This window comes from Pristiophorus japonicus, chromosome 15, assembly GCF_044704955.1.
Source record: "Pristiophorus japonicus isolate sPriJap1 chromosome 15, sPriJap1.hap1, whole genome shotgun sequence".
Classification (NCBI taxonomy): Eukaryota; Metazoa; Chordata; class Chondrichthyes; family Pristiophoridae; genus Pristiophorus; species Pristiophorus japonicus.
Genome location: NC_091991.1, coordinates 157,164,326 through 157,184,642, shown reverse-complemented (window position 1 = coordinate 157,184,642; position 20,317 = coordinate 157,164,326). Strand labels below are relative to the sequence as shown.

General features: G+C 42.0%; 1 protein-coding gene across 3 annotated transcripts in view; it reads left to right on the top strand.

The window, feature by feature from the left end:
* Positions 1 to 20,317, top strand: part of LOC139281161 (E3 ubiquitin-protein ligase MGRN1-like) — a 164,233-nt gene that overhangs the window by 75,268 nt on the left and 68,648 nt on the right. The gene's annotated exons all lie outside the window — the stretch shown is intronic.

The following is a 20,317-nucleotide window of genomic DNA, read 5'->3' as shown; positions in this document are numbered from 1 at the left end:
ATCATATGTTATTCCTATTAAAGGGCTAGATTTTCCACAGCAAGTTTTGTCGGTGCAGTGACCTCGAGCACGGCGACTTTGCGCGCTGGAAACGGCGCAGGCAAAGACCCGCCCCAACCTGGCCGCTGCGTGCAGTCCCCGGAGTCCTGGCGTGGCGTTGGTGTTGAAGTGGGGGGGGCGGCGGAGCCAAACGCCCGTGCCGAAAATACTGCCGGCACCGTTGCGCATGCGCAGTGGGGCCGACCCCGATGTACGCGCATGAGCAATAGACAGAGATAGAAAGAAAACTTGGCTCCAGCAACTTCCCTACCCTATCCCAGGCCGAATGGCCTCACACACAGGCCAGCCCGCTGCCTTTCCCAGGTAGACCTTCTTGGGTGGCTTGGCGGGCTTCCCCCCGTCCCCCGCACATTAAACGCAACTCCAGCAGCTTCTCGGTTGGCTTGGCGGGCTCTCTCTCCTTCCACCCCCGCCCCCCACTAAACGCAACTCTAGCAGCTTCTCCAGTGGCTCAGTCAGCTCTCTTCCCCCCCCCCCCGCCACATTAAACGCAACTCCAGCAGTTTCTCGGCGGGCGCTCTCTCTTCTTCCTGCCCCCCCCCCCCCACTAAACGCAACTCCAGCAGCTTCTCGGGTGGCTCGGCGGGCTCTCTTTTCCCCTCCCACCGCGATTAAACAGCTGCAACTTCTCCGTTGCGTTTCCCCCCCTCCCCCCATCCCAGGCCGAATAGCCTCACACACAGGCTGGCCGGCTGCCTTTCCCGGGCAGACTTTAAAGATAAGGTAGAATTTACTTTTTTTTTATTGTATTTGGTTTGAGCTTTTCCTTAATGTTTGCTGCTTGTATGTTGAGGGCCTCTCCAGTTTCCTTCCCTCCCCTATCCCTGCCCTAATGTCTGTTGAATGTGCGCTGCTTTATCTTAACTGCCCGCAAGGTTTTTCAGAGCTGGCTGCATACGCTGACCTAAGTGGATCTGGAGTACGTTTTAGCTGGCCAAAGTGGCATAAATGGCCAAAACTGACGTAAGTGTCTGGCACCGCCCCCTTTTGGGGAAAAAAAAACTGACCTAAAAAAAATCGTACCTAACTGACTTACTCTGGAGCAAATTTTTTGGGGAAAATGGCATTTTCTAACTTACACCAGAAAAAAACCAACTTACTCCAAAAAAATTGATGCAAGTCATGGCCAAAATTGGGCTCAAACTGTATAGGCAAAGAACAGGAAACTGCGGCTAGAGCATATGGTTCCAGTATGGAGCTAGCACTGAGCTACGATGGTCCAAAATAGCCTCCCCTGATTTTTATCTGCTGACCAAATACAGTGTTCTGCAAAGATTTTATAGTTACAAACCAAATTGTAGTAGAAATTTGGCTGGACATTCTTTAAATACTGGGATAGGCCAACTATAGAATCTGGTTTGCAACTGGTAGTGAGATACATGTCGGAAAAACCAAAATCTAATTGCCTTTCATCAGGAGAAAACAGAGTGATGGTCAAGGTAGATTCTGCATTGTTCTTTTGGTTGAATATAAGGAAAGCAGTGGTTTTGGAAAAAGGCAAGGAGGTTTGGTTGTTTCTCAAATGGATTAAAACACTTGGAGGGGGGAACACTCTTGTGATACAAATGCGGTATTTTGTTCAAAGTGCAGAAATGCCATCATAAATAAGCTTTAAAAGAAAATGTAAAGATTAGCAACAGTAATGACTGCTGTGAAAGGGTTTAACTTGAATAAAAGATAAACTGTTGGGACTAGGTCAGGTTTAACTATTGAGTTTGGATTATTTTAAACCTCATCACAACAGTACTGATTCATGTAAATTTATGAAATGAGAGAACTGCACTTTCAGCATAACACTCTTACTGACTCTATTGTAGTATTTTGTCTAAAGTCTGATACATAATAGTACAGGTGTACTATCAGTCAGAAATTATTTTCAGAGTGAATCTTGAGCTGTGTAATTCCACAAAGGAGTAGTTATCTTAATTTTGTTAGGAAATAATTTTAGTCACTTGGACAAGTATGGATTAATTAAGAAAAGCCAGCACGGATTTGTTTAAGGACACACGTGTTTAACCAAATTGATTGAGTTTTGTGATGAGGTAACAGAGAGGGCTGATGAGGGTAATGCGGTTGACATGGATTTCCAAAAAGCATTCAACAAAGTGCCACATAATAGGGTTGCCAGCAAAGTTGAAGCCCATGGAATAAAAGGGACAGTGGCAGAATGGATAAGAAATTGGCTAAGTGACAGGAAACAGAGATTAGTGATGAACGGTTGTTTTTCGGACCGGAGGTAGGTATACAGTGGTGTTCCCCAGCGGTCAGTACTAGGACCACTGATTTCCAGTAGAGTGGACAAGGGAGAACCAGTTAATGTGGTGTACTTGGATTTTCGGAAGGCTTTCGACAAGGTCCCACACAAAAGATTAGTGTGCAAAGTTAAAGCACATGGAATTGGGGGTTAGTGTGCTGACGTGGATTGAGAACTGGTTGGCAGACAGAAAGCAAAGAGTCGGAGTAAATGGGTACTTTTCAGAATGGCAGGCTGTGACTAGTAGGGTACCGCAAGGTTCTATGCTGGGGCCCCAGCTGTTTACATTGTACATTAATGATTTAGACGAGGGGATTAAATGTAGTATCTCCAAATTTGCGGATGACACTAAGTTGGGTGGCAGTGTGAGCTGCGAGGAGGATGCTATGAGGCTGCAGAGTGATTTGGTTAGGTGAGTGGGCAAATGCATGGCAGATGAAGTATAATGTGGATAAATGTGAGATTATCCACTTTGGTGGTAAAAACAGAGAGACAGACTATTATCTGAATGGTGACAGATTTGGAAAAGGGGAGGTGCAACGAGACCTGGGTGTCATGGTACATCAGTCATTGAAGGTTGGCATGTAGGTGCAGCAGGTGGTTAAGAAAGCAAATAGCATGTTGGCCTTCAGAGCGAGGGGATTTGAGAACAGGGGCAGGGAGGTGTTGCTACAGTTGTACAGGGCCTTGGCGAGGCCACACCTCTGGAGTATTGTGTACAGTTTTGGTGTCCTAACTTGAGGAAGGACGTTCTTGCTATTGAGGGAGTGCAGCGAAGGTTCACCAGACTGATTCCAGGGATGGCGGGACTGACATCAAGAAAAACTGGATCAACTTGGCTTGTATTCACTGGAGTTCAGAAGAATGAGCGGGGACCTCATAGAAAATTCTGACGGGGTTAGACAGGTTAGATGCAGGAAGAATGTTCCCAATGTTGGGGAAGTCCAGAACCAGGGGTCACAGTCTAAGGATAAGGGGTAAGCCATTTAGGACCGAGATGAGGAGAAACTTCTTCACCCAGAGAGTGGTGAACCTGTGGAATTCTCTACCATCAAAAGTTGTTGAGGCCAATTCACTAAATATATTCAAAAAGGAGTTAGATGTAGTCCTTACTACTAGGGGGAATCAAGGGGTATGGCGAGAAAGCAGGAATGGGGAACTGAAGTTGCATGTTCAGCCATGAACTCATTGAATGGCGGTGCAGACTCGAAGGGCCGAATGGCCTACTCCTGCACCTATTTGCTATGATTCTATGTTTCTTGATGTATATTAATGACTTGGATGTGGGTGTTGAGGACACAATTTGCAGATGATACAAAACTTGGAAATATAGTGACCAGTGAGGAGGATAGTGATAGACTTCAAGAGGACATAGACATGCTGGTGGAATGGGCGGACATGTGGTAGATGAAATTTAATGCAGAACAGTGCAAAGTAATACATTTTGGTAGAAAGAATGAAGAGAGGAAACATAAACTGAAGGGTACAATCTTAAAGGGGGTGCATGAACAGGGACAACTAGGGGTATATGTGCTGAAAGCAGTTAAAAAAGCTTACGGGATCCTGGGCTTCATGAATAGAAATATAGAGTACAAAAGTGTTGGAATTATTATGAACCTGTATAAAACACTAGTTTGGTCTCAACTGGACTATTGTGTCTAATTCTGGGCACCACACTTTAGGAAGGATGTGAAGGCCTTGGAGAGGGTGCAGAAAAGATTTCCGAGAATGATTCCAGGGAAGAGGGACTTCAGTTATGTGGATAAACTGGAGGAGCTGGGGGGTTGTTCTCCTTAAAGTAGAAGAGATTTGATCAAGGTGTTCAAAATCATGAGGGGTCTGGACAGAGTAGATTGAGAGAAACTGTTCCCATTGGAGGACACAGATTTCAGGTGATTGGCAAAAGAACCAAAGGCGACATAAGGAAAAACATTTTTATCCAGCAAGTGGATAGGATCTGGAAGCATTGCCTGAAAGGGTGCTGGAGACAGACTCAATCACTGTTTTCAAAAGGGAGTTTGATAAGTACTAACTGAGGAGTGTGACTAACTGAGTTGCTCTTCTGGATAGCCAGCAGGGGCTCGACAGGCCGAATGACCTCCTTCCATGCTGTAACCATTCTATGATACTATTATGCCACAACACCTTATGCTTTTTGAACTTTGGGAGTTTGATCCGAAGTATAGCTATCCCTGAAAGTGGTCAACTTCAAAGTAGCTTGCTAATAAGTTTTGAATAACTTTGCATTACATATATAAAAATATAAGCTACTCTTTCAGCTAGTATCACAGCAATGTTTCATTATCAAGAGTGGAATACACCAAGGTTCTTTTTATATTTTAAGTACTGATGTGTTCCATGCAGTCAATTAATGCATCACAGCAGGGTTGCATAAAAGCTATAAACAATTAAATGCCTACAAGATGGATGCCTTAAGTACTGTTGTAATTAAAATTTCCATACTTAGAAACATTTGAAACAGTGTGAAACATTGTTTAAGCTTTTTAAAAAAAAAAAATCATATTGGGCAATTATTAAAACACCACAATCAATTGCAGACAATTGAGCATATCTGAATCTAGACATGATGTTCGGAGAAGAAGATAGCTGTGGGGAAGTGTTTTCAATATATAATTGCCCCTAATACATAATGCATTTTTTAAGCATCTTTATTTTCAGAGAAAGTCTAAACTGAGGCACTTCTCTGTAGAGACAACAAGATATCCATTTTATTGGAAGCATGCCCTTCTGATGTTGGCCAAAAGACCCGTTAAAGCTAAAATCAGTACTGCTCAGTGAGAATTTCCTAAAAGTTCACCGAGCTGACCTCCGTGGGATGTATCCTCCAAATAAATATTGGGAAGACCAAAGCCATTGTCTTCAGCCCCTGCTACAAACTCCGTTCCCTAGCCACTGACTCCATCCCTCTCCCTGGCAATTCTCTGAGGCAGAACCAGATTGTTCGCAATGTTGATATCAATTTGACCCCGAGATGAGCTTCTGACCATATATCTGCTCAATCACCAAGACCATCTATATAATCTTCCTAACATTGTCTCTATCAGCTCATTTGGTGCTGAAACCATTATCCATGCCTTTGTAACCTCAAGGCTTGACTATTCCAATGCTCCTCTGGCCAGCTTCCCATCTTCCACCCTCCATAAACTTGAACTCATCCAAAACTTTGCTGGCTGTATCCTAACTCGTACCAAGTCCCATTCACCTATCACTCCTGTGCTCGCTGACCGACATTGGCACCTGGTCCAGCAATGCCTCAAGTTCAGTACTCTCCATGGCTTCACCCTCTCTCTTTCTGTAATCTTCTCCAGCGCTACAACTCTACTTTTGCTCTCCTCCAATTCTGGCCTCTTGTACATCCACGATTTTAATCGCTCCACCATTGGTGGCCGTGCCTTCAGCTTCCTAGGCCCCAAGCTCTGGAATTCCCTCCCCAAATCTCTCCACCTCTCTTTTCCCCCTTTAAGGCGCTCCTTAAAACCTACCTCTTTTTTGATCATCTGTCCTAATATCTCCTTTTGTAGCTCGGTGTCAAATTTTGTTTGACAATACGCCTGTGAAGTGCCTTGAGACATTTTATTACATTAAAGACGCTATATAAATACAAGTTATTGTACATTGAAACTGATGTCTTCTGAGCTACTTCAGATTTCTCTTAAGTACTGGATATTCAATTAGTGAACACGTAGATGGATATGTACTTTACAGGCACCATTAATCAAAATTGTAATTCTGCTTCAATGTCATGTTTGTAACTGCCTCTCTGTAAATATTTTTAAATAAATGTCCGAAAACAGTGAGTTAGAATACTGTTGTTTCACCTTTTGGGAGCTTGGATTGATTTTAGTACCGACTGATGAGGTGAAAACCAGTTGTTGAAGTGCTAAGTGAAATAGGTTTGGATAGTTTTAATCTCGTTCCTGGTGGAAATGAATACACAGCATAACTTTTCTTGTATTTACACTAAGCTGTTGGCTTACTCCAGCTGGCTACAAGGAAAACAAAATATCATATACACAATTAAAGGGTTCCAATCCAATTTTACTTTGCCATTTGATTAATCAGTAATTATTTTATAATTGAGATTTAAATCCTGTTTTAGTCCCTTTCAGAAGAATGGAGAAATAATGCAACAATTTGGTAGTTTTTTACATTATTTTAATCAATAATTTAGAAATAGGTGCTGTATTAATTTATTTTCATTTTTAGCTGTTTTAGGGAGGGATAATTTACGGTATTGTCACCTCTAAAACCATTTTGTCCACTTTTATACCAAAATGGATAATAATTCTGCTTTTTGGGATATTTTTTGCTCACAACCATTCACAGCTATAAAACAAAAATGGTAAAACCTCAATTACTTTAAGTTCTTTTTAAAAAAAAAACAAAACATGTTGACAACTTGTTGAAAAGAACTTAAGTTCTTTTCTGATTCAGTTGGGTTACCTGAAAATGGACATGTTGGGTTTGGTTATTGCAGTCTGCCCATATTTCAACATTCTGTATGTACACTGTTGTCATTATACAGTAATTTATAAAAATCTTTATTTGGACATTAATATTTTTGCTATGACGAGTGAAATGAACTAAACAATCCTCACTTCTACTGTTATTACCCTAGTCAGAGGTCAGTACAAATATCTTGTGTAGAAATTAACATTTTTGAGGAAATGTTTTTGTTTAGCTATAAACCTAGATCTGCTACTGGGTGTGATTTTGCTAAAGGGAGGGAACTCACTTTTCTTCAGCTATATAGTACAGTATAGTATTAGACAGTCCCTCGTATCGAGGATGACCCACTTTCCCACCAAAAAGGGCGAGTTCATAGGTGTTTCAATGAGGGACCTGACATTTTAGGTTCCGAACTACATGTTGAAGGGTGGAAGATGCCTGTGTGTGGATTCTTTTAAAGTGAGATGGCCGTTGCACACCAGCCACCACACGGGCTTGACAGTGCTAGGTCTTGATCCAGTGGCGAGGGTTAACCAAGACGACTGGAGACCAAGCTCTGTATACTATATACAGTAGATAGAATGCATACTGTGATGTTATAACATTCAGTGGTTTCTGGGATTCAGGGCCCAAGTTTCCACACGATAAAAAACGGGCGCCCCTCCGAGCTGGGCACCTGTTTTTCGCGCCTAAAACGGCGCCTAAAAAAAAAAATCGCGATTCTGGAGCGTTCTGCAGCTCCTTGTTTGCCTGGCGCGGCGCCCAGAGGGGCGGAGCCTACACTCGCGCCGATTTTGTAAGTGGGAGGGGGCGGGTACTATTTAAATTTGTTTTTTTCCTGCTGGCAACGCTGCGCGTGCGCGTTGGAGCGTTCGCGCATGCTCAGTGTGAAAAAAACATTGGCACTTGGGCATTTTTGTAGTTCTTTGTAGCTGTTTAATTTTTGAACATTTTTTTAATAAAAGCACATTGCCATCAGCACATCAGCACTTGCAGCCTTCTCACTCTCTCCTCCCCCCCCCTCTCCCCGCGGGAAGAACGGGCGCCTCCTCTCCCCTCCCCCCGCGGGAAGAACGGGCGCCTCAGGCTGACTGCAGAATTCTCCGTGCCTGAAGCACTTTCACACAGGTAGGAAGATGGTTTATTTAATCTTTTCTTTGCTTATAAATGTTTATTCAGGTTGGATTTATTTGTATAATATTTGTAGAAGTATAAATAAGGATTTATTGTAGAATTTAATGACTTCCCTTCCCCCCCCCCTCCCCCCCCCACTTCGTTCTGGACGCCTAATTTGTAATCTGCGCCTGATTTTTTAATGTGTAGAACAGGTTTTTTCACTTCTACACAAATCTTCACTTGCTCCATTCTACTTTAATTTGGAGTACGTTTTCACTGCTGAAACTTTCAAATCAGGCATCAGTGGCCGGACACGCCCCTTTTTGAAGAAAAAATTCTGTTCCAAAGTAGAACTGTTCTAACTGACTAGAACTACAGAAAAAAAAATGTGGAGAATTGCGATTTCCAAGATAGTCCGTTCTCCACCAGTTGCTCCTAAAAAATCAGGCGCAAATCATGTGGAAACTTGGGCCCTCAGTGTGGGACTCGGCTATTAGACTGGAACCAATGCAGCATCACTGTGCCACCTACTTTAACCGGCCTTGCTGAAGTCAGGACATCTGATTCTGAGAGATTTGACTCTGTTACAAGGATTTCCTTCTCAAACTGAAGCTCCTACTATTAAGTTCAAACTATTACCTGAGCAGCACCTTTTATAAGATAAGTATAGGAACTATGGGCCCAAATTTCCACACGATAAAAAACGGGCGCCCCTCCGAGCTGGGCGCCCGTTTTTCGCGCCTAAAACAGCGCCAGAAAAAAAACCCGCGATTCTGGAGCGTTCTGCAGCTCCTTGTCTGTTTGGCGCGGCGCCCAGGGGGGCGGAGCCTACACTCGCAATGATTTTGTAAGTGGGAGGGGGCGGGTACTATTTAAATTAGTTTTTTTCCTGCCGGCAATGCTGCGTGTGCGGGTTGGAGCGTTCGCGCATGCTCAGTGTGAAGGAAACATTGGCACTCGGCCATTTTTGTAGTTCTTTGTAGCTGTTTAGTTTTTGAACATTTTTTAATAAAACCACATTGCCATCAGCACTGAGAAGGCTGCAGGAAGCCTCAGAGTTGAGGCAGCCGTTTCCCGACGACCTCCCCCTTTTGCCGTTGGGAAATGGCTCCTCAATTTCTGAGGCTTCCTGTAGCCTTCTGTCTCCTCCCCCCCCCCTGCTGCGTTCAGTCGGGCCCACACTCTTCCGCCCCCCCCCCCCCTGCGTTCGGTCGCTCGCCCGCTGTCTGGAACGGCTTCCTCTCGCCCCCCCCCCCCCCCCCCCCAGTGTTCGGTCGGTTCCCTCCCGCCGTCTGGAACGGCTCCCTCCCCCCTGCGTTCGGGTTGCTCGCCCGCCGTCTGGAACGGCTCCCCCCCTGCGGTCGGTTGGGTTCCTCCCCGCCGTCTGGAACGGCTTCCTCCCCCCCCCCCCCCCCCCCAGTGTTCGGTCGGTTCCCTCCCGCCGTCTGGAACGGCTTCCTCCCCCCCCCCCCCCCCCCCAGTGTTCGGTCGGTTCCCTCCCGCCGTCTGGAACGGCTTCCTCCCCCCCCCCCGCGTTCGGGAACGGCTGCCTCGTTTTGTGAGGCTTGCTGCAGCATTCTCCCTGGCTGAAGCACTTTCACACAGGTAGGAAGATCTTTTCTGTGCTTATAAATGTTTATTCAGGTTGGATTTATTTGTATAAGTGTAAATAAGGATTTATTGTAGAATTTAATGACTTCTCTTCTCCATCCCCCCCCCCACCTCGTTCTGGACGGCTAATTTGTAACCTGCGCCTGATTTTTTAATGTGTAGAACAGGTTTTTTCAGTCTACAAAAATCTTCACTTGCTCCATTCTAAGTTAGTTTGGAGTACGTTTTCACTGTGGAAACTTTCAAATCAGGCGTCAGTGGCCGGACATGCCCCCTTTTGAAGAAAAAATTCTGTTTCAAAGTGGATCTGTTCTACCTGACTAGAACTGCAGAAAAAAAAATGTGGAGAATTGCGATTTCTAAGATAGTCCGTTCTCCACCAGTTGCTCCTAAAAATCAGGCGCTAATCATGTGGAAACTTGGGCCCTATATGTTTTCCAGTATATTGACGAAGAAAATTAAACCAAATAGCTTTTGGATTAGTAAAACGTTTGTACATTATTTCATATGTTAAAATAAACAGAAATTCTTTTTAACAGCTATAATGTGTACTAATGTACATGTACTGGAGTTGGAGCTGTTGGTGCTGTTGTCTATTGCCATTGTCTTCTTTATTAATTGTGCTTTAATTCACCGTTGGTACTGCCCTGTTGTATTGCAATCGCAAATGCTAATCTACTAATGACGGACACTAAATATTTTAGACCGAATAATGAAAAATCAAAATTGCTATTTAAAAGTACAAATATTTGGATAGTGGGGAGTGGATAAATGGGTCGTATCCAGAGATCTGGAGGCATGTTGTGCGAAGATGTTTGAGGTGGGAGTTGGGGTTTGGAGGTATGTCAAACCCATTGGTCTGATTTTGTAAAAATTAACACATTAGACAAAATTAACACTTAAAAAAAAAATTGTAGAGGATAAGGATAATTAAAAAATCATTTTTTAGTTGGGAGAGTTCAAATGAATATTGGTGAAGGCTGTTGCGATCAGAAATCCGGAGGGGGAGTGGGGGGATGTGGCATGCTTTAGATCGATATTGGTGCTGGGGAAGAGATGGGTAGGGTCTGGAAAGTTAAACATTATAAGGAAAAACTGAATTATATCAGGACGGTTTAGAAAAAAATCAGTTTATGAGTACATTTACTTCAATGGATTATGCAAGTAGAACGGATGTAAGGTTGGTTGCATCATTTGGCTGAGAACCTGTATAATGGGTTAGTTGTGAGGGCTGAAGTGGTGTGGTTGGATTTCTGTGACAGCTGACAATATTGGGAAATCCTATTCAGGTGCCACAAAGAAGCAAGGCAGGAAATGATGCACAAAAAGGAGTGAATTTATGGTATTATAGATACAGCAATCTTGGTGCAAATAATGTCATTTTTCTCTGAAAAGCAAAACAGTACTGCTTTTCGTAAAGATGTCTTCAAACTCATTTAACCGTACCATTTAATTTGGGTTGTGTCCATTCTGTAACCATATATATGTCATTCAAAGCAGAGTTCAGTTTAGATAGTATTACATTGTTTTAGATTTTGCATTATTTGAAAGGAGAAATACCTTAAGAATGTGAATACATTCAATCCAATCCTACTTATCTGAGCATCACAGATTTGCGGTTGTCACTTGAGTGGTTTGTTTCTGTGGAATGTTTTAAGAGAACATCCATCTTCATATTTTTTAATGTTACATTAAGTTGAACCAATTTCTAGTTATAAACTGATGAATTATTTCAGCCTGTTTAGATGTGCAAAATCGTTTTTGAATTAATTGCATTGAGCTGTAGTCGAAGAGTATAGCACAAGATAATTGCATTGGTTCTGCATTCACTGTTGGCAGTTCTGCAGCTTTTATTCTTTGCCTGATGAATTATATTAAGCTCTGTGGTAGTAACCCTGGGAAGAACCGCAATGTCCTGAATTTTGTACTTGTAACCTTTACTTGTTTGTGTTTGTTGATACTTGAGCTAAATGTCTACGTAATTTGTTGAAATATTCATAAGTTCAATTGAAAACTGAGCACGATGTAAAAATATAATTTGTCTTTTTATGTTTAAAAATAGTAAATTCTTTGCGGACATTTATATGCTGGATTCAAAACAATGGAGCATTCAGAATCTACAATGTCCTTGACCTTTTAAACTCTATAAAGGTCTTCAAGTTCAGTAATGTTGGTTGCCAAATCTGTTCCCACAAGCTGTTTAAAAATACATTGTTCTGATGAAAATAGTTGACCATGCAGACAATGGATACAAACATATTTATTAGAAGTCGAGTGCAATTTCTGTTCATGGGGAAGTAGGCACAAATATATTTAAACTTTTATTTTTTATGTTGTCTGTCTTTTTGTTCACCCGTAGGCCTGTAAATTACAGATCTCAGTCCTGTAATCTTAACTTAAAAGGCTTTATCAGATTCTAGCTGAACTCAATGAAATTCCTCTCAAGTTCTTTTTGAAATGGGGACATTTTGAGACCACATTGACGGCCTCTTCTTGAAAACCTTTTTATTGTCTTGCTTTTAACAAAAAAAATCAAGGTAAGTCTGTCGAGGCAAAATTTTAAAGCTACATTGTGTCCCTGCTCCATTTTTGAGCTGGTATTGAGAACTAAATGCAACTATCGTGCCAATCTTCTATCTGTGTATCTGTGCTTGAGGCTAGACATTGAATACATACTAGTTACTGTAAAACTAAAACACTGGATTTAACCTCCCTTGCGTCATCATTGGCTCTGGTGATGAATCACCCTGGGCTCCACAGATGCTGGTGCCGTTTAAGTGCTGTACTGACCGCATTATAAGAAGATGGGTGAGAATAGCCATGCTAAAGCACCCATAAATAACTTTGGAAGTATTTGCACTGTCCAGTTGCTGCAACCATAATTTAATATTCTGTTTATATTGTGTAAGATTATAAGCAATGACATACCTCTGTTGTTGTTCCTTTGTTTATAATAAAATATCAGCAGAGGTTTTTCTTTTACTAAATTTCAAATCTTGTCTACGGTTTGGTGTTATAATTTCTTTGAATTATTTCACATTTCATGCATTTTAGATTATTAATTTAAACTTTAATTGTTGTTGCATTTTAATTTTTTTTTTGGACACTGACACCAATTATAGTGCCTCATTGCTGCTCTAGCTGAATGAATTGTTTCTATAATTGCATCATTATTAATTGTAACGACAATTAAACAAATCTGTTTGTAATTACATTCTTGAACTTTTCTCAAATTGCCTAAAGGCTCTTGTACCAGTCTATAGATTTTAGCTGCTTGTATGTACAGATGTTTGAATTTTACTCTGTTGCTGTTTGAAATGATCATTTCATTTGTATAGCACCTCCAAAACATCTCATTGCTTCACAAAAAGAATTACTTTGACGTAGCGTGAATCACCCTCTGTAGACCATTTTAAGAGTTGAATAACTGTATAAAGTGTCTTGTTAATGTATAATTATGCTGTGTTTCTACCTAAACCAAATGTACAGCATGTACAGACACTGTAGAGAACAAGTAGAATTATTTATGTGAGTTCTAATGTTTTAATTTCATGCACTGTTTCCCAAATGTGTGATTAAGCTGTGAAGTACATTTCCTTAATAAGTACAGTGATGCACTGTATGTTCTCATTGGAATTCTTAAACACCTAACCACTTGTTATAAAAACTATTAATAGTTGGCCTTCTGTCAATTTTTAAATAAAACTGAATTTCTGGTGGTACTGAATTTTATGACTTGGAACATTTCTCTTCGCTTGGCTGGAATTATAAATTCAAAATATACAGTACATTTGCTAAATAAAGTGGATTTTAGATAGCTAGTTGAGGTTAGCTGTGACATAGAAAGAAAAGTTTCCAGTTGCAAGCAAATTTTCAGTGTGTACTATTAACACTAGCATTTTTAATGTCTATTTTTGCATATATAAAATTCACTTCATAAATTCCCCGCCCCATTCTAAATTGCTCACCAAGGTAGCCTCTTTCCTTTCCTCATTTAGCCTCTGCACTGGGCAACTTAAGAGCCTCATTAATTTCAAACTCCATCTTAATTTTCTTTTCCTTGTCTCTTCTGAATTTGTTGCCCCTGCCCTCCCTAAACCTCTTCCTCCATATAAACACTCCTACCTATATTCATGACCCAGCTCTCGATCTCATGACAATCTTGACTCCCAGTGTCTTGACCACTGACGTGGCTACCTCTGATCACTTCCGTGTATCCCTCACCACCCACACCCTTCTACCTCCACTTCCTTCTATGTCATCTATGACAATAAACTCCTGCATGTCATTTACAATTGTGCTTTCAAACTCCCAGCTGCCTAGCCTTTGGCCTTCCATTCACTACAATAGCTTTTCTGGAACACTCAATCCCCTCCCTCTTTGATGCCCTTGGCCACAGCAAAGCCTTTACCATCTCCCGTTCTAGTCATTCCCCCCATCTTTGATCCCTTAAGTGCAAGTGGTGCAGGCTTGAGCATATCGTGACCCACAACTGACTCAACCATCCATCATCATATCTGGTTGGAGCACATCTAGCCTTACCGGACATCGCAGCTCGCTGCCAAACCTGTCCAAAACTCTAGGATTATTATAACTTCTTTTTTCCGCTACCAATTATTTCCTTTAAACTCCCTTTTATTGTCCTCTACACTTTCCTCTAGCAATAAGAGCAAGGAGTTCATGGTCCTCTTTGTCAGCGAGATAGATTCTTCCTCCCCTTGCCCACTATGCAAATCTCCTTTTTCTCTCTCTCTCTCTCTCTCTCTCTCTTTTCTCTCTCCTTTCACCCATGCCCTTCAGAACCCATCTCATCCAAAGGATCCACCTCCTTCTCCCTCAACATTATCCCCACTAAGATGCTGACCACCAAACTTTCCTTCCTATCCCCATTGTTAGCAGACATTGTAAGCTCTTCTCTTTCCTCAGACACTGTTTCATTCCCCACAAAACCACCATTATCACCTCCCACCACTTAACCGCTTTGTCCTTAAAAACTGCTGCCCTACCTCCAGCCACCTTTACTATCCAGGGTCCTTGAACATGTCATTTCCCAGATCTGTCTCCTGCAACTCCCTGTTTGAATCCTTCCAATATGATTTCTACCCTTCCCACAGCACTGACTAGGCCTTAACCAAAGTTACTAATGAAGTTCTCCATAACTGCACCATTATCTCCTCTTGTACTCTGGGATCGCTCTGCAATCTTTGACGTGGTCAGCCACACCATCCTCCGACAACACCTCTGTCTTGGCTCAGTGCTAGGTTGTGAATTCAAGCCCCACTCCAGCACATAATCCATGCTGACACTTCAGTGCATGAATGAGGAAGTGCAGCACTATCGACGGTGCGATCTTCTGGGTAAGCCATTAAATCAAGGCCCAGGCTTCCCTGTCCAGTGGACATAAAGATCCCAGTGCACTATTCAAAGGAGAGCAAGGAATTCTCCATGTGCCTTAGCCAACATTTATCGCACAACCAACATCACTTAAAAAGACAGATTAATTGATCATTACTATTTGTGGAACCTTGCTGATTACAAATTGACTGTCGCATTTCCCTACATGACAATAGTGACTGAACATTGGCTGTGGAATGCTTTGCAAAGTCCAGAAGTCGTGAAAGCTGCTACATAAATGCAACATTTTTGTGCTGCCTCTGGTAACTTCAGCTGCAGATATGGGGTAGCTTGCACAGGTATACAGTAGACACTCAGCTCTATTATCAACAAAATGCATTGAAGTTACAACCTGTAAAGAGGCCGTTTGGCCCAATCTCTTGTGAGCAGTATCCCTAATTATATTTAACCTGTTCCCGTATATCTTTACCCCTTATCCTCCTTCCACCTATTCAATTTAATCTTGACATAGGGAGGGATGAAGTTGATTAACTATCAAAATATCCTCTCTCCCTTTCTCTCCGATTATTTATCTAGCTTCCCATTAAATGCATCAGTGCTATTTTCCTCAACCACTACAGGTAGAAGGTAGCAAGTTCCACATTCTCACCACTGAATGAAGAGTAAAATCCCTCTTTTTCATATCACAGCCTATTTCCATTTATGGTGTAATTTTTTTTAGCAAAATGTATCGCCTCACACTTGCATTGAATTCCCTCTGCAATTTTTTTTTTTTTAATATAATCCATTCCCCATCTTACCCATATCGCTTTGCAGCTGCTTTTGGTCTTTTAACAAATTAACAATACCTCTTATAGTATCATCTGCAAATTTTTACACCAGCCCCTTAATGACAATCCAAATCATTGATGTACACATTGAACTGGCATCAGAACTGAATCCTGTTGGACACCACTGTCCACTTCCAATCACACTGGAAAAATTTCTCTTAACTCATAATCTGTTTTCTCCATTCTAACCATTTTTAAACCAATTTTCTAGGCTTTCCTAATTTCATACTCTTTAATCATCTCTCCTAATCTCCCATGTAGTACTTTAATGCTTTTCTGAAGTCCATGCACACTACATGCACTGCATTTCCCCATTTATCGTGTATAGAAACATAGAAACATAGAAAATAGGTGCAGGACTAGGCCATTCGGCCCTTCAAGCCTGCACCGCCATTCAATGAGTTCATGGCTGAACATGCAACTTCAGTACCCCATTCCTGCTTTCTCGCCATACCCCTTGATCCCCCGAGTAGTAAGTACTACATCTAACTCCTTTTTGAATATATTTGGTGAATTGGCCTCAACAACTTTCTGTGGTAGAGAATTCCACAGGTTCACCACTCTCTGGGTGAAGAAGTTTCTCCTCATCTCGGTCCTGAATGGCTTACCCCTTATCCTTAGACTGTGACCCCTGGTTCTGGACTTCCCCAACATTGGGAACATTCTTCCTGCATCTAACCTGTCTAAACCCGTCAGAATTTTAAACGTTTCTATGAGATCCCCTCTCATTCTTCTGAACTCCAGTGAATATAAGCCCAATTGATCCAGTCTTTCTTGATATGTCAGTCCCGCCATCCCGGGAATCAGTCTGATGAACCTTCGCTGCACTCCCTCAATAGCAAGAATGTCCTTCCTCAAGTTAGGAGACCAAAACTGTACACACAATACTCCAGGTGTGGCCTCACCAAGGCCCTGTACAACTGTAGTAACACCTCCCTGTCCCTGTGCTCAAATCCCCTCGCTCTGAAGGCCAACATGCCATTTGCTTTCTTAACCGCCTGCTGTACCTGCATGCCAACCTTCAATGACTGATGTACCATGACACCCAGGTCTCGTTACACCTCCTCTTTTCCTAATCTGTCACCATTCAAATAATAGTCTGTCTCTCTGTTTTTACCACCAAAGTGGATAACCTCACATTTATCCACATTATACTTCATCTGCCATGCATTTGCCCACTCACCTAACCTATCCAAGTCACTCTGCAGCCTCATAGCATCCTCCTCGCAGCTCACACTGCCACCCAACTTAATGTCATCTGCAAATTTGGAGATGCTACATTTAATCCCCTCGTCTAAATCATTAATGTACAGTGTAAACAGCTGGGGCCCCAGCACAGAACCTTGCGGTACCCCACAAGTCACTGCCTGCCATTCTGTAAGGTACCCATTTACTCCTACTCTTTGCTTTCTGTCTGCCAACCAGTTCTCAATCCATGTTAGCACACTACCCCCAATCCCATGTGCTTTAACTTTGCACATTAATCTCTTGTGTGGGACCTTGTCGAAAGCCTTCTGAAAGTCCAAATACACCACATCAACTGGTTCTCCCTTGTCCCCTCTACTGGAAACATCCTCAAAAAATTCCAGAAGATTTGTCAAGCATGATTTCTCTTTCACAAATCCATGCTGGCTTGGATCTATCATGTCACCTCTTTCCAAATGCGCTGCTATGACATCCTTAACAATTGATTCCATCACTTTACCCACTACCGATGTCAGGCTGACCGGACGATAATTTCCTGTTTTCTCTCTCCCTACTTTTTTTAAAAGTGGGGTTGCATTGGCTACCCTCCACTCCATAGGAACTGATCCAGAGTCTCTGGAATGTTGGAAAATGACTGTCAAAGCATCCGCTATTTCCTTGGACACCTCCTTAAGTACTCTGGGATACAGACCATCAGGCCCTGGGAATTTATCTGCCTTCAATCCCATCAATTTCCCCAATGCAATTTCCCGACTAATAAGGATTTCCCTCTGTTCTTCCTTCTTACTAGACCGTTGACCCCTTTTATATCCGGAAGGTTGTTTGTGTCCTCCTTAGTGAATACTGAACCAAAGTACTTGTTCAATTGGTCTGCCATTTCTTTGTTCCCAGTTATGACTTCCCTTGATTCTGACTGCAGGGGACCTATGTTTGCCTACCTAACCTTTTTCTCTTTACATATCATCTATAGAAGCTTTTGCAGTCCATTTTAATGTTCCTTGCAAGCTTCCTCTTGTACTCTATTTTCCCTGCCCTAATCAAACGCTTTGTCCTCCTCTGCTGAGTTCTAAATTTCTCCTAGTCCCCTGGTTCGCTGCTATTTCTGGCCAATTTGTATACGACTTCCTTGGCTTTAATACTATCCCTGATTTCCCTTGATAGCCACGGTTGAGTCACCTTCCCTTTTTTATTTTTACGCCAGAAAGGGATGTACAATTGTTGTAGTTCATCCGTGCGGTCTCGCAGTGTCTGCCATTGCCCATCCACTGTCAACCCCTTAAGTATCATTCACCAATCTATCCCGGCCAATTCACGCCTCATACCTTCACAGTTACCCTTCTTTAAGTTCTGGACCATGGTCTCTGAATTAACTGTTTCATTCTCCATCCTAATGTAGAATTCCACCATATTATGGTCACTCTTTCCCAAGGGGCCTCGCACAACGAGGTTGCTAATTAATGCTCTCTCATTACAGCTTTGACAAACCTCACAATTCTTTGAGGAGATTTGTTATCTCCTCAAAGAATTGTGAGGTTTGTCAAAGCTTTCACGACCTCTGGACTTTGCAAAGCACTCCACAACCAATTTTCAGTCACTATTGTCATGTTGGGAAATGCGACAGTCAATTTGTAACCAGCAAGGTTCCACATATAGTAATTATCAATTAATCTGTCTTTTTAAGTGATGTTGGTTGTGCGATAAATGTTGGCTAAGGCACATGGAGAATTTCCTTGCTCTCCTTTGGTTTAACGGCTTACCCAAAAGACCGCACCGTCGACAGTGCAGCACTTCCTCATTTATGCACTGAAGTGTCCCTTTTTGAAATCAGTGCTGGCTACTTCGACCTATTTTTCTTAATCTGGGTATATAGTAATTTCATCCTCAACTATACACTCCAAAATTTTCTCTATCACAGAGGTTAAATTAACTGGCCTGTAATTATCACGATTAGCTCTGTCTCCCTTTCTGTCCCATTGGGCGTTGGTGCTTTGTCGTCCTTTAGCTTAACTAATTTAACCAAAAGTTTCTGTTTATGCATTCGAATATCGCTCATCTTGTTCTCAACACTTAAGGATTCATCTCTTCAATATCCTTCTCTTTAGCAAAGTACATATTTAATATCCATAATTTTATGATCATTACCTACAAATTGATTGTTTTCTCGGGGAGTCATAATTGGCTTTGATCAATTTTAAACATAAGAAATAGGAGCAGAAGTAGGCCATCTGGTCCCTCGAGCCTGCTCCACCATTTAATATGATCATGGCTGATCTGATCATGGATTCGGGTCCACTTCCCTGCCCGCTCCCCATAACCCCTTATTCCCTTATCGGTTAAGAAACTGTCTATCTCTGTCTTAAATTTATTCCATGACCCAGCTTCCACAGCTCTCTGAGGCAGAGAATTCCACAGATTTACAACCCTCTGAGAAAAGAAAGTCCTCCTCATCACAATTTTAAATGGACGGCCCCTTTATTCTAAGATTATGCTCCCTAGTTCTAGTCTCCCCCATCAGTGGAAGCATCCACCTTGTCAAGCCCCCTCAAAATCTTATACGTTTCGATAAGATCACCTCTCATTCTTAATTCCAATGAGCAGAGGCCCAACCTACTCAACCTTTCCTCATAACCCCCTCAACTCCGGAATCAACCTGGTGAACCTTCTCTGAACTGCCTCCAAAGCAAGTATATCCTTTCTTAAATATGGAAACCAAAACTGCACGCAGTATTCCAGGTGTGGCCTCACCAATACCCTGTATAACTATGGCAAGACTTCCCTGTTTTTTATACTCCATCCCCTTTGCAATAAAGGCCAAGATTCCATTGGCCTTTCTGATCACTTGCTGTATCTGCATACTAACCTTTTGTGTTTCATACACCAGGGCCCCCACGTCCTGTTGTACTGCAGCACTTTGCAATTTTTCTCCATTTAAATAATAACTTTGATTTTTTTCTGCCAAAGTGAATAACCTCATACTTTCCAACATTGCACTCCATCTGCCAAATTTTTGCCCACTCACTTAGCCTGCCTAAGTCCTTTTGCATGGTTTTTATGTCCTCCTCACACATTTCCTCCCATCTTTGTATTGTCAGCAAACTTGGTTACGTTACATTCTATTTAATTGGCTTCTGACCTCTATTTATCCATGGCATCCTAAAACTACTCATGGTTTCCTTTCTTAAATAGAATATACTTATTCTGTATCTTTTGCAATATTTATTTTTTAAAACATCTCACTGTTGCTGTACACTCTTGTGCCAATTTATTTTTCCATCTCACCTCAGCTAGCTTGCTCTACATCTTTCTAAAATTTGCCCTATACCATTCTGGTGTTGTAGTTTTTCAGTTGAACTACCTGCCAAACTCTCGCTAAATGTCAAGATCTTTTAATTAGTTAAATTTTAATGGTTGTAAA